Here is a 14,114-nt window from a genome sequence, read left to right on the forward strand (position 1 = left end):
AGTTGAAAATTATCTCCATATTCATCAAATCCAGCTCCTCCTCCTATAGCTACCTTCTTCAATCCCAGGGAAAAAAAGCAGAGAATCATTCAAAATACTTGACTGACCCACTTGTTGTTCCAGTTTAGAAAAATAAGCACAAGGAATTGATCTCTGGGGGAATTGTAACTACCCACCTTATCAGTGAATAATTGTTTGGTAGGTATACTAAGGAAAAAAATTTCATATATAATATACAAAAGAGGTGATAAATTATATATTCATTATCCCTTCCTAACAGCACTGTCTTTGTCATTAAGTGTGTTTCTTCTCTAGATACTTCGATTTACATGCACAAGATGTTTAATTTATTATACTTTTGCAATTTTTATTCCATAATCTATATTTTTTATTTATTTTATATTAAAAAATACTATTTTATCTATTTTCTTTTTGTATACACTTTGTATTTGTATCTAGAAAATATATAAATGTGCAATAAGCTGGGTTTTTTTTTTGACACAAAAAACACTCGGGTTTCATCCCATCTAAATATTGAATTGTGTCGTTTCGCTGGCCAGAGCGTATGATGATATAATTTAATTATATGCGTGCACACACATACCATTTAAAAAAAATTAAGTTTTTTTTTAATTAATCTAACTATGTCATAGAACATGACATGTTTTTACGTAGCAAGATTGTGATAAAACCAGGGAAACACTATGATAATAGTTAAAGGGATGGAACTCCCAAAAGGAAAAGGATCATCATCATCATGCTCATAGTCATCATCGATATAATTTAAGGCAGGGGTCGATTTATCATCTGATCTTATTTTTCAACTACATCCAATATCCTGATTTTTTGAACGGTGCATCAAACATTCTGATTTTTTTTTTGGATATATCTAACATTTTAATCTTATTTTTGATGTATCCAACCCTCAAATCAATAACTTAAAAAATAATATCAGGATATTCGAGGCATCAAAAAAATAAGACTATGATATTAGGTATAACTTAAAAAATAATATCAAGGTGTCCAATACATCAAAAAAATAAAATTAGGGTATTCGATGCATTATACTAAAGACTCAGAATGCTAAGTGCAGTTAGAAAAAAAAATTAAGGTAATGAATGCGTTTTACCATATAATTTATTTCATAATCTAAAAAAAGAAATAAAAAAGAAGATAATTAGGAAAAATCTATGCAATTCGTTATTATTACAATAGTAAAAATCCGTGGCCGTAAAGCTGAAAGCAAACCACTTAGGGGAAAACGTATGCTTCATCCGTAGAATGAGTAAACATCACTATATCACTTCAAACTTTAAACCTTAAATGCTGCTTTGTCCTTTCCTCCGTTCCCAAACCTCAACATCTTTACATAATTATACTATATTATTAATGATAATGATTAAATAATAAATACCGCTAAAACTGAAACCTTCATCAACTTGCAAGTTTAAGGAATTAGAATGTTTTGTTTGGATTTTTCAAGAAAATTAAAATTAAAAAAAAAAAAATAAAACTATGTATTTAATTAAAAAAGCAAAAAAGGAAATAAAAAAGAAAGAAAGAAATTGTCATGTATGATCAGCCTGGACCGGATGGAGGAGGGTAGCCACTAGTATCTGACCAAGTTGACGCCGGAAAGTGTGACCCACCGCCGATGTCGCCGCCACTGCCGCTCTGTGCGTTCCTGGTGGCCGGAAGTAACCTGAATGCTGACTGGAAAACAGGGGAAATGAAGCAGAGGATAGCTGGCTTGAAGGTGAGAATGCTGTTGGGGACGAAGAAGAAGACAGGGGTGACGATGATAATAACAAAGAAGACGATTGAAGCGCCGCCAATTGTGAATTGTATAACCATTGTTGTAACAAATTCGAATGTTGTTGTTGGGATTGCTGACGTTGTTGTTGTTGTTGGAACTCGTCGGAGCTCTGAAGCAGCTGAGAATATTCCCAATAATCTCTGATTAAATCCGGTGGCGGTCTGAAAAGACGGTGACTGTAAGAACTGCGGCTGCGGTGGAGGAGGTGGAGGAGGAAGATTAGGAGTCTGTTGCTGGAAATGAATCGCCCGAGAATCCGATGCCGCGGGGCGAGTGGCAGGAAAGTTGTGAGAGGGGGGGGGTACTACTCTGACATTTTCCGGGAAATTCAGCTTTGCTCTGTTTCCTCGGAATCTCAATGCAGCTTCATCGTAAGCTCTGGCGGCAGCCTCCGCCGTGTCGAATGTACCAAGCCAGACTCTCGCCGCCTTGTGCGGATCACGAATTTCGGCTGCCCATTTCCCCACGGTCTTTGTCTCACTCCTCTGTACCTTCTCCTCCTCTCACGCTTTCCTCAGCCGTCGCTGCCGCCGTCTCCACTATCACACCGGGTGCAACATTCGTCCCCTCCTCTGTCACTGCAAGTGAAAAAAAACAAGAATTACTCATAAAACATATCCATAAATTCACAAATGCCATTTCAATGTTCTACTTCTGCCATTTCAAAATTCTAGAGTAATGTGATGTAAATGCACCAGAAGATGATTGTCCCTGCGAGGGGACTCTGAAGTCAGTGAAAGCTCCATAGACACAGCTCTGCTGGTCACGTGCTCGTTTTTGGCCAGCGGAAGCGGTAGAACCAGAAGCAGAGCTCAAAACAGAGCCTGAAGCAGAAGAAGATGAAGAAAGAAGAAGAAGACAAGTAAGGCGACAAAACAGAAGAAGAAGGAAGCGAAGGCTGGACAAGAGGTGACGTCACAGGTATCCATTCGGTGCGTCCCTGACCACCAGATCCAGATACCACATGCGTCAGCGCTGAAACCATCGCCGTCAACTCGCCTGCTCTGTTATATCTAGAAAACACAGCGTCCTCTTCTTCCTCCTCCTCCTCAGCCGCCGCCGCCACCGCCACAGCTGGGTTCAGTACTTCTTCCTCTTCGGCGGCGCCGTCATGGCCCGTCAACTTCGCCAACTCACCTGAATCCCGTTGGTGCGCCACCGTTTTGTAAAAGCATGCAAAAATGAACTATCCCTCTTTCCTTGTTCCAATCAAAAACAAACCCAGAAAAATCTAGATCAAGGTGTGTTTATATATCGACCGAGAATTTTTCTGGTCTTTTTCCGGAGACCGTTTGGAAATATCACTAATAAGAGAACAACGCTTACATATATATAAACCAGGAAGGAGAATTCAAGCACGAGTGTGCGCCTCCTTTAAAATAGTACTCTCGAGTTGACACAAACCCTCCATCATCCACCATGCAAACACCACCTTCCTCTCACAAAAAAAATTCTCCATTTATATTCTTCGGATAATAAATATTCAACATATTCCTTTTTTTCTCGAATTTTCTCTTCCCGGAAAATTGAAAATCACTAACCCAAAATATATAATAAATAGACCTCACTTGAAGGGGTTTTTGACCCTGAAATTAAAACTGATGGTAAAGCAAAGTTGATGAAGTTCTGAAGACTATGTCGGTGTTTATTTTAACAGAGAGAGAAGCGGATGGCGAAAACAGAGTGATCATCTTTCAATTGAATTTTTTTAACTGGACTAAGCTAAAAGCAGCCAAGTTGTGTGTTTATTTTATTTTTAATTTCGTTTTGTTTTTATATTCTGGATACCGACATGGCAAACGATTGCGTGGCTGATTGTGTTAAGCTTACAAGTTACCAGAATAACTAGGATTAACTCACAATTAATAAATTAATCAATCAAGGTTAAGTATGGTGAAAAAAATATCTACAGAATATGCTAGAGACTAAGAGTTATTAACAAGTGGAATGAATCGTATGGATTACCTTGTGCATAGAATATAAAGTTAAAGGCACGAACATAAAGGAGTTAACAACCAGTGTGGATTAGGTTTACAACTGTACCTTTCCTTTTCATCTTAGGTTCCAACATCATAATTTTATTTCTCATGTGTATCCTACAATCTTATCTTTTATGTAATACATTTAATATTTTAATCTTATTTTTTCATGTATTTGGTACCCTCATCTTATTTTTAGTACATTAAGCACTGAATGCAACTAAATAAATAATATCAAAGTACTTGAAACATTAGAAAAATAAGATCAGAATGTTGAATACATTTAAAAAATAAAATTAGTATGCTTGATGTGCCTTTACCTTTTATTGTATTTTAGGATAAATATAATGGTAGGAATTAGAGAAGGAATCCTTGTCCTAGCGGTTTTAGATTTAGCGTAATAAGTAGTCCTTGATAATGTGGCAAACTGATATTCGACTGTTAGGATAAGTAATAATATTTCATGTCTCAATAATATCTTGAATAGAATTATCTACAGTAAAAGAATATTTTCTAAATTATATCATGAATAATTTAGCCATTTAAGCAACTAGCGTTGGGTGGCAATTATTTTGTCGTAAAATGTATGAACGGGAATGCAAGTTGCACAAGTGCATATATAAGCACAAATTTACCGAAAAGAATTGATGGAGACAAGTGTGAGTATATATAATTAGCCTAATGTGTTATTTTGCTTGTGATTATGTGATGTTGTATATATTATCATGTTATATTTGAGTATTGTGGGGTTTAATTGAAGATAATTTTTTTGATTTTTTATGAACAAAGATATATAAGAACCACTGAAATATGAGAATCTCAAAATGGTTCTTCCAAGGAGTTTAATTTCTATCAAGTTCTCAAAGACTATTTTGAAATGAAGTTTTTTGTTTGTGTAAAATGACATAATTGTCTTTAGTAAAATTAGTTATCAATACTTTAATTGTTATTGTCATTTGGTAACTTAAAATTGTTAGTTATTAAATTATTTCTATATTATTTATATTTAACAAGAAAATTTTTGTAAAATTAATTAGAACTACTTTAGTTATTATTGTTAACTGATACATTAAATTTGTTACTAGTTAAATTTTTGTCATTTCAATTTGCAAATAAATTTTAAATTAAAGACATTTAAGCAATTTCATCATAAAATTTAATCACACACTAGTTCTAAAAATTCATAATAATTTGGATATTTCGTAGTCTTGAATTGGGATTTATACAAATTTTGTGGGACACCTATAATTTTGTATCTTTCTCCTTTTTTTTTCAATCTACAAAAATAATATTGGAGGAAGAGAATCAAGATCCTTCTAGTCAATTCAATCGTAACTAGTCTAATTAGTCTAATGCCAATGTAATAAGATTAAGATTTTATCTGGTGAGTGTTTTTTTCCCTTATTTAGTGAGTTAAAAGGAAATATAATATATATGAATTAGTTTGAATCCATTATTTTTGTACAAAATTAAATGATTGAGAGATTTGAAATGTGATTATATGGTCAAAACACGTCTCTACCCTACTAAGAATTCTTCAATTCCGTGCAAGTGTCCTCACTTCTCCTTAACCCGTTGAATTCTTTAATTCCATTAAGAGTATTTTCATTTTCCTTATTATTATTATTGTTGTTGTTATTAATAATAATAAATATTTTAGGTAATATTTTCATCTCCTTTGTGATGTGTATATATCATACCAAGAGGTATTTTTCGTAATATTCTTCTATAGTCAATTATATATGATTATGATGCAGACGCATCGTTTAATCACCAATCATTTGGTGAAATATCAGTCATATGCGAATTCTTTTAACTTTTTTAATTTAATAACTCTTGTAAAATTTTAAACTTTATAAATAATAAATTATCTATAATTTAAGATATGTAAAATAGATAAATAATGCTATATGATTACTATATATATATATATGTATGTATAAAATGTAATTTAACATCCATGTGTGCCCATACCTTCAGTAGCATATGTGACCAGGCGTACGAGGAAAAGACAGAGAGAAGGCCAAAAAATTAGGCTAAGTTTGGAGGCTAGTTTTCAGTTTCGGGGCAATTTCACTAAGTCCGAATATTTTTTAAAATAATGAAATACAAAGAATTTCAATAAAAATTCTATTTATAAATTAATTTTTAATAACTTCAAATCACGTTACGCCGTCTGGAAGTCAAAATTGTAAAACGTGTAAAAAACCGAAATTTTTTAAAAACATTTTGTATAAACTTGAAAACATCTAAATTTGAATAGTTCGCTATGTGCTCACTACGCGGCTGGTAAAGAAAAGGTCTAATTAGTACTATTGAAAATCACAGGTTTTTTTTTTTAAAAAAAGAATAAAAAGGGAAAAGGTTAGTTAATGAAAATGGGAGAGAGGAGGGAGTTAGGCGCAAGGAGGAAGTATACGTGGAACTTTAACAGAGGAAAGGAGTGTCTCCTAACAATTAAAAACTCTCAAAATCGTGAAGTGTTAGAGCGCTTTTGATTTAAGAAGCATTGATGATTCTATCACCCATAACAAGGTTTTTTCACACCAAAAAACATTTAGGTGGGTAGGAGCTTATAAGCATTAGAGATGCTTTCAAGATTAAAAAACGCTTATAAAGTTACTTGTATATTACTCACCAATAAAATCCTCGTATCAGTAACAAAATTTGCACTTACAACTTTATGAGTTATATGTTGATTCATTAGCTAAATCATAACAAGTTAAGACGACGCAAAATTCTCCACACAAAATAGTGTTAGGAAAGTGATGGGAAAAAAGGCTAAAAATTACAATATTTTAATTTAGGAATCTAAGAGTTCAAAATTTTAAAGGAAGAAGTGGTGCCTGACCTGATATTTTACAAATGAGTCAAATAACTAAAATGCCTAACTTTAAAAAAAAGCTATCAAATTTGTCATTATCAATGCATTTCTTATTATTTACTGTTCAACACTTATTATTGCCAGTTTACAGTTAATAAACTTTTTGCTACAAGGACATTTTTATTATTTAACTATATTTGTAAAAACTCAATTGTGCATTACTTCCTTCTCTAAAACTTTTGAAATCTTAAATGTCTAAATTAAAATATTATAATTTTCAATTCTTTTACGACATTTTTTTAATAGTGTTTGGCTGTTTAGAAATATAGCTGGGAATACGGGCCAGCCCGCCACAACCTGCGGGTTATGCGGTGCGGGCTGGAGCAGCCTGCATTTTGGCGGGCTGGAAAAGTCCCAACCCTAACCCGCCGCCCGCCATCTTTTTTTTTTAATTATCAATTTTTAAATCTTATTTTTATTTAATTTTTTAAACTAATAAATGGTGATCTAAAATTTCAAAAGTAATCACAAATATAAATTATATTTAATCACATTTAAAATAGTCAATATAAATATAAAACAATATATTACAAATATTTTACATGACTAACCTTTAACATCAACTTATCAAGTGATAAATTTTATAATTTTTTTATACAAATGTCATGTTTAATACAAAACACTATCTCTTAATAAATTAGAAGTGCATTTATCTAGCTTTTTTTAAAGTTCATTCACCATATTTTTCTCAAATACTTTTTTTTCTATAATAAATATTATCTTATATTTGATTGTAGTTATTAAATTTTTGCTACAAATATGGTATGCTTATTTTTAAAAAATATTTGTTGTTTACATATGCATTATGTAACATGAAAATTGAGATGTAAATGAGAGAAAAAAATTTCAAATACAATAATATATTATTTATATGAAAAATTTTAAAAAAAAAGTGGTGGGTTAGGCGGGCCAACCCGCCAACCCGCGGGCTAGCCCGCCACAGCCCGCGGGTTATGCGGTGCGGGCTAGAGCAGCCCACATTTTGGCGGGCTGGCAAAATGCCAACACTAACCCGCTCTTTTATGGTGGGTTGGCGGGCTGACCCGCGGGCCTCAACCTATATTCCCGGCTCTATTTAGAAAGCAAAAGAATTTTTTTTTGGGGGGATAATGTTAACGTGGCCTCAATTCAGCTACTGTGCCCTTCCACGTGTGTCCGGACCACAAATTAAGCATTACAAAAAGATTAAAAAAAAAGAAAGTCAATAAATAAATAAATAATCAAAAAATAAATAAATAATCATTGTCTGGTAATTCAATCCAATAAAATGTTTTAATCAATGAATAATTTAAAATTTGAATTTTACCCCTGAAAAATATAAAAAATGTTTTATTTCCTTTTTCTTTTTGGGATGTAATTTCTGAATAATATCTAAAATCATTTATAATAGTACATGTAAATGAAGAAAAACATTAAACAAAAAATGGTCACACCAAATTGTTTTGGTATTCATGTCATAAGTTTTTTTAAATTAAAAAATTAAATGTGATTCATTATAAGATCAAAAAAAAATTTCCTCAGGAAAATTCTCACGGAATAAAAGTTTTAGAAATATTCTCACGGAACTTCTTAATAAAAAAATATTCTACAGAAGTTTTCATGAGAAAGGCGTGCGGTAAGAAAAGCTCTATGATTTCACATGGCACATTTTGTCCATGAAAATTAATTAATTAGTTGTTTAAGCATAATGATTCTTAATTAACAAATATTATAATGTAGGTTAACCATTTCAATAAGAGACAAAATTGAACCAATAATTATGTAGATATATACCAAAAACCCAATAATAATTATTAAAAGCATATACAGGGTGCCCCAAAAAAATCTCCTTAAAGATTAATATAGTACACAAGTTACACAAAAAATAAGCTTTCCTCGGGGGATGTACAAGAACAATGTGGACCAATTATAAGGTGCAATATGGAGGAAATATAAACATAATAGTCCCAACCATGGAAACATTTCCAAAAATGAGGAATCAATAGAATGCTTGAATTAGAAGTAAGCCAAACAATCCCTTCTATTTAAAACCAGGCAACATAGCAACATAGTTGTTGTAACCACCTTACCACTCATTCTAAATATCACAATTATCACAATTAATTTCTTTGTACCACCTCTCAAATTTCTCTCTCGAAACTAAATCTAAGGCTCTATACATTGTACGTCTGACATTAAAAGTGGCATTATTCATACAGTCATAATTTATAATTATAAAAAAGTATCATCCTTAATTGTTAATGCTTACACAATCTATATATTAGCATTGTTGGCAATATAATTTGTTATTACTTTTTCCTATTCTAAATGTAAGAATTAGTAGGGAGACTCTTTTTTATTTTAAATATAAATTTTAATCTATTTTATCTTTTAAATTTATTGTTTTTCTCTTACACCCTTTTTTATTGATTTCACATATTAAAAAAGATTTTTCAGGAAGCAGTTTCCAATACAAATGGGTGTTTCGGTGCAACCAAATCATGATTTAAAAACTAGTTTCTGAAAAAATTTGTTTCAAGAATAGATTTTAGTAGAATAGATTTTTTGAAAAAAAATAATTTTAATAAAGTGAGAGTATTTTAATAATTGTTATTATTTATTAGAATCACTTTTTTCATGTACAAATGATTAAAAAAGACATAAATTAATATAATAATTATCTAAAAAATAGATTTTAATTTATACGTTTGTTTGAAATAATAGATTTGACAATAATTTTTTTTCCAACATAATAATAATATATATAATATAATTAGTTAATAATTAATATATGTATATATATTTATAAAATAAAAGATAGAATGACAATATAGACCCAACAACCATATTTAACCCCTCAAAAAGTGACATTTTTCGGCTTTTGGTGAAACCCTAGTTTAGTTGCCTAGAACCATGATTTTGCGGGCCAAATCATGGTTCTGTGAAAATATAGGGTGTTTAGATAGTTTTTTAGTCAAACCATGATTTGGGTTCTAAAAATACTTTAAGCTAGTTAGTCAAACACCCTCTAAAAAAAGTATTTTAAAAAATCAGCACAAATTTTTTTTTTCAAATAATTAATTAATTTTTTTATTTTTATGTTTCTTATTGTATGCTTCAGTTCTTAACGTTTAATATTTCACGTGAAATTCCTAATTTCCAAGTCATTATGTATTATCATTGAACAATATCCCAAAAAATGTTGGACTTATCCATGTCACTAGTGACTAATAGGCTAGTAGTATAGTTATCTTTCATATTTGGATTATCAACATATCAATATCAATGTATATAATAAATTTTATAGTAAATCATATTATTAATATAATATGGATATTATCAAACTTAGAATGCAGTAGTCTATATAATTTTTTCTTAATTTTGCTATTCGTATATTTAAAAAAAATTATTATGTAAAATTAACACAATATTATAATTTAAAAATAAAAATAGTTAAAAATATCAATATTAAAATTTAAATCACTTTAAATAGGAACGGTTTATCTATACGTTTTGTGGAGCGCGAGATTGAAAGTCACATTACTTTTGTTTTTCTGGATAACGAAAGTCACACTATTTTATGATTATGTAAATAGAGTTAATATATTTTTTTCAAATTAAATTATAACAAATAAATTTTTAAGTTTTTTTAAATGAACCTATTAATAAAATAATACTCCTCCGGTCCTTAATATAAAACCCATTTAACTAATTTGATTAGATTAAGGCAGTTAGGTAATTTAGTTAATTATAAGAAATGTGACACGTTTTTTTCTAAAATACCATAATCATTTTTCTTAATACCCTTTCTTCCTCTTCTATTTGATTATGGTTGAGGAAGTATCTATAGGGGTAATTTAGAGAAAATTGATAAATATGAGAAATAGGTCTTATATTTAGGATCAAAACCAACTCAACAATTGAGTCCTATATTAAGGACCGGAAGAGTACTACCTCATGTCCTAATTATAAGAGTTAGTTAATTAATTTGAGAAGATTAAGAAAATAAGTTAAGTTAGTTATTTGTAATAAATATGTGTTTTCTTGTCTAAAATATCCTTGCTAATCAAGTGTGTGGGTTAGAACTACCATTCTTAGAAGGAATACATTGGCAAAAAATGCATAAATATTAGAAACAAAGTGGATTGAGATTTTATATTTAGAATTAAAATAAAAATCAAACGAGGTCTTATATTAAGTACCGGAGTAGTACGTTACTGGGCAAATAACGAGTGCAAAAACAAACATGTCCTAATATGAATTTATTCATAAGAAGCAAAACCTATTTTTATCTTTTAATATGATTTTTAATTTTATTTATTTTTCCGATTTTCATTAACAAAAGTCCCTTAAATGCACATAAACTCAACATTAAATATGGGTCTGGCTTAAGTGGTAAGGTTAGTAATAATGATTGAAGTGACCCTCTTCATACATATAGTCATAAAATTATTCGTTCCATATTTAAAGTTTGCAAAAGAAAACAAATCTTAATCCATCCATAGGCAAGTCTAATTAATAATATGCTAATTAAGCAGAGAAATTGAAAGTTGAAAAATATGAACTATATCAAGAGTCTAAGAATTTTTAGTCTTTTAGAACAACAATTTTGTTTAATATGATCAAAGAAATTTAAAAAAATGAATATTAAGATTTATTAAGGAAACTACTTAAACTTTAATTATATGATGGAGGAGTAATTAAGTGAAGTAATGCACGTGAATGCCCAGAATAACAACATTAATAAAGTGATATATGATTTCTTAATAGTAATATGCATTGATGTCTTGTACCAATGCTTGTATATATTTTATTTAAGAAATAAATTAAATAATAATACAAAAGAAACGTGGGAAAAGCATAAAACTATCCTAAAATATATAAGCTTTAAGCTTTAAGCATATTGATGACTGAGAAGAACAAATTGGTGTCCCAGAAAAAAGGGACAACAAAGGACGGTTCTTTTGGTTAGAAACCTAATTGGACATTTTAATTTGTCTGTTCAATGCATTTGATCACACCATGGGTACAAGATAAATAAAATAATTTAGGGTCCATTTGGTTTATGAGAAAGGAGATAATGGAAAGGAATTGGATGATGATAACTATAGAATTTGCTTGGTAGGTAGGTGGGAATGGACTTCATTAATTTTTATTATTTGCTTGAATATAAATTGAAACAAAAAGACTATGATACCCTTAAGACAATAAAGCACATCAACAATTTCTTTTCTTGTCATCTTCATTTATTTGCCCTTTGTATTTAATTTTGATTGAAGCCTCTTATTAGTTACAAACAGCCACTTAATATGATGTAAAAAAGAAGGGAAAGATGCGTATAATTCTCACCGGTGATGACAGCGAATTGTTTGACGGTAGCCACAGGCCGGCAACTTGTATCGCCGACTTTGATTTGAAAAATCCATATAAAAAAACAAAGTTGAATATGAAGAAGATGAGAAAATACAAAAGAAGGAGGGCTTGGGCTTTCTTTTTGTCTATGTGAAAAGTTTATGGGGGCATTTTTGGTAAAATAAATATTAGGCATAGAGTGGGTAGCATAATTCCTCTCATTTTCTAAAGGAATCCTAATTCCATATGTGTAAAAGCAAAACATATGTGAGGTAGGAATAGAGATTCCATACCATTTCAGGGCCCAAGATGCTAGGAACCCCACGGCTTCTCAGTATATTAAATTCAAATGATAAACTAGGTATGCTTCTTCATGCATTGCACATAATTATATTTAAAATGGTTAATTATTTAATCTTCTCGAATTAGTCAATTGGGTCTTATATTAGGGACAACAGGTAGTACTCTTCCGGTCTTTAATATAAGACCCATTTAACTAATTTGATTAGATTAAGGAAGTTAGGTAAGTTAGTTAATTATAAGAAATGTGACACATTTTTCCTAAAATACCATCATCATCTTTCTTGATATCTTCTCTTTCACTTTTACTTGATTATGGTTGAGGGAGTATCTATAGGGGTAATTTAGAGAAAATTGATAAATATGAGAAATGGGTCTTATATTTAGGATCAAAACCAACTCAACAATTGGGTCCTATATTAAGGACCGGAGGAGTATTATTTATACCTGCTTATTTTATGAGTAATGTATCTTGCGACAATTTTTTTTTGATAAACATCTTGTGACAAATGTTATCATACATTTGATATATGATGATACGTTGGTATATTCTTTTGACGCTTGAAGTGTAAGAAATAAGCAATAGCACTATTTGTTATATGTATGAATTGTTGTAAATTTTACAACATATATATGAATGATCATACACACACAGAGTCTTCATGCAGAAAGCTAAAAAGAATAATAATAAAAAATCATAAAAAAATGACGGTTGAATTTTAAAACTTAAAATCAGTATGAGATACTATACTCATAAAAAAAAACTACATTTAAAAAATAAATAACAACATATTTTTATAGTAATTCCTAATTTGGAATTTTGAAATTCAACACTTGTTTTTTTTGAGATTCCTAATGAAAATAATAAATGTGAAAAGGATAGATTCATTATGGTCTATAAAAAAATTGTTTACGGTATCCAGAGGTTAGGCAAGATTGTTGTACTGTGCCCATGCGATTGTCTTAAGCCGAGGCCCCAGTGACCTAATTATAAGTACTGGACCAAATCATCCAAAAACGTAATAATTAAAGACTAAAAAGCCACGTAATTTTAATTGTGATCATGTCAAATTATCAGCAATAAAGTTTTAATTAATTTTTAATTTCTTGCCGACAAATAAAGTCTTAATTTTTTTAGTGACGTAATTTTAACGATGACCTTGTCTGGACAACTGCCACATTCTACTTTTTTTTTCCTTCCATCTTTTTAAATACTTAGGATGTCCATTGAAATTTTGGAACAAAAACGCTAATGTATAAATATTTATGCATTTTAATCTGATATTCAAAGAATAATTATTTTGTGGTGTGGTATGTTTCTATATAAATGTGTGTGTGTGTATATATATTCATATATTATAAATATGTATCTACACACCCATATATTTAGGAGTTGATTAATTAATATTAAGTAAGCAATATGAAAATTTTCAAGATTTTAAATGATTGAAACAATAGCTTAGGAGTTTTATTAAAACTAAATAATAATATCAAATGATGATGATGATGATGATGATGATGATGATGATGAGGAGGAATAAAAGTTGAGCTAATCAAATAAGAAATCTCATATCGGTTATAAAAAAAAAAGGAGATGAGCCTTTAATAACTTATTATAGGAGATGATAAGAATGACTAATCCATTGATTTGGGTGGCAGCAAAAAATAAGCCTGTGGACCTCTAGTAATTGTTTTTTTAATGTTTTTTGCGATTTAGAGGAGTTATAAATGCTATAATTATCCAGCAAGTACTCTAAACCTGATTCTTATAATTTAATAACAGGTTTTCAATGCTTTAAAATAA

General features: G+C 30.2%; 1 pseudogene; it reads right to left on the minus strand.

Annotated features, from left to right (window-relative positions):
- Nucleotides 1-1,177: 1,177 nt before the first annotated feature.
- LOC114719333 (ethylene-responsive transcription factor ERF110-like) lies at nt 1,178-2,330 on the minus strand (annotated as a pseudogene).
- Between the last annotated feature and the right edge of the window lie 11,784 nt (nt 2,331-14,114).

Source organism: Neltuma alba, unplaced genomic scaffold (genome assembly GCF_004799145.2).
Source record: "Neltuma alba isolate B1F8T4 unplaced genomic scaffold, ASM479914v2 tig00011910_pilon, whole genome shotgun sequence".
NCBI classification, from domain to species: Eukaryota; Viridiplantae; Streptophyta; class Magnoliopsida; order Fabales; family Fabaceae; genus Neltuma; species Neltuma alba.